A 1,887-nucleotide genomic window follows, 5' to 3' on the forward strand; every position below is an offset into this window, starting at 1 on the left:
CATACAAGAGGTTTCCTATTCACGCAGTCTTTATATCTCTCTATAATATCTTTTATCTGTAAGCATTTACTCCAAGCCTTGAGCTAGGTACATGGGGTGTTAAAGTTACTAGTATTGATCCACAGAGAACTCTCATTCTAGTGCAGGAATAAAGGGGCTTGGGGTAAAATAAAAAGAGAATGGCCTCTGCTTGAGAACTATGGGTGTTTGAGAGAGCTTGGTGAAAGCCTCACAAAGGAGGTGACATTTGAATTGTTTTTCCGGGTAAGTTAAGGTCTCCATGTACTCATAGAACAAAAGTTGGGGACCTGCTGAAGCATTTTGTCTCATTTACAACATTCTCTGGAGTGTCCTGGGTTTAGAAAGGAACTGAAAGATGAAGCTGGTAGCATATTTTGGAATGATCCTCACTTAGATGCAGAGGAGGTAAACCATGATACTACCTAAAATTATTTTGCAAATGTGGTCTGCAGCCTCACAGACTTTCATAAAATATATCCATCTCTGCACAATCCTTCTTGTGAATTACCAGAAATCTTGCTGAACATTGCTTCCCCTTGACCACCACAGGAATGTAATCTGAAAATAAAAACTCATTTAATATCAGTCAAAGGAATGCACAATCAGGAAGATAAATCTGGAACAAATCAGAGCAGCTCCTCTCTTTTCCACAAGTGTGTGGAGCACGATAGGACTAATGTCTGATCAAGGCGAGTAGGAGTGATGTGTGGGTGGCTCTTTATATGCACCAGTGGGGTGGCTTAAGGCACCTTGATGTGATCTGTGCATTTGGATCTGGGAGCTATGTGGTGGTGATATTCATGGCTGCTAATTGTACCCCAGATCGGTGAAATAATTTGCGAGTTTTGGCTTATCTTCATTAGTGAAGCCGACCCAAAATGTGAACATAGTTTTCTAATTTTTAATGTTTAATGTATTTTGATTAAACAGTGATGTCCCATTGTGGAAAATGGTAATAAGCATATAAAGAATAGAAGAAAATTAAGAGTACAAGGGTAAAAATAATCACCTACAATACAAGAAACTCAATGACCTGAGCATGTTGGTATACTTATTTTTAAATTAAAATTATTAAAATGGTTAAATTTATTAAAATGACTTTAAAAGCTATCACATTTGATTGTGTCTACTACTTCCATTAAACATTCTCAGACAAGAACATTTTTCTCACTGTCGTATCATTACTTCTATTTTGTTTTTATTCCCAGAGTAGATCGTCCAGGTTTTCAGGAAGGGGGAGGTGTATCATTCGTGCAGTAATCTCATTTTAGTTAGTTTTAATACGTTGACACTGCAAGACTCACTTGTCTAGGTTTTTGTCCTGTCCTTCATCTCTCTAATTCCAGCACCATATCTCTAATTCTAGGCAGAATTTGGCATACATTGTGTACACCATGAATACTAATGACTGGATCAAAGAATGAATGGATGGATGTGGATTTTTATTTATCTTCTTCACCCAAAATTCATTAAGTCCATCCTAAAGTCAGGTCCAGGTTAGGCAAATAGAACATAAATAGCCATAACTGATAAAAAGCCAAACTTCCCAGGCTACAAGTGCAGAGACCAGTCAAACTCTTACCAGGCATGCATGGCTTGGGTCGGGGTCCGAGAAGGCTCTATCTCTCTACCACAGAGGACCATTATGGAACTCCTGAAGGCATTCTTTGACAAGGGGCCCTGGAGCTTTCCGCTGCTGGCTTCCTCCTCACTGGTCTGCTCAGGGGCAGAGTGGTGTCTGCATGGAGAAAGGGTGCCACGGCTACCACCCATCGGGTAAAAGCAGCTCTCCACAAATGGAAAACCCAGATATGTCTCAGTTCTGACCAGAATTAGTTTGAAAGCTGCTCTGAGAGAATGTTTCTT

The 1,887-nt window shown here is 39.8% G+C and overlaps 1 protein-coding gene across 1 annotated transcript in view; it reads left to right on the forward strand.

Annotated features, from left to right (window-relative positions):
- Agbl4 (ATP/GTP binding protein like 4) overlaps window positions 1–1,887 on the forward strand; it is a 1,571,060-nt gene that overhangs the window by 1,317,732 nt on the left and 251,441 nt on the right. The gene's annotated exons all lie outside the window — the stretch shown is intronic.

Source organism: Octodon degus, unplaced genomic scaffold (assembly GCF_000260255.1).
Source record: "Octodon degus isolate 3935 unplaced genomic scaffold, OctDeg1.0 scaffold00107, whole genome shotgun sequence".
NCBI lineage: Eukaryota > Metazoa > Chordata > Mammalia > Rodentia > Octodontidae > Octodon > Octodon degus.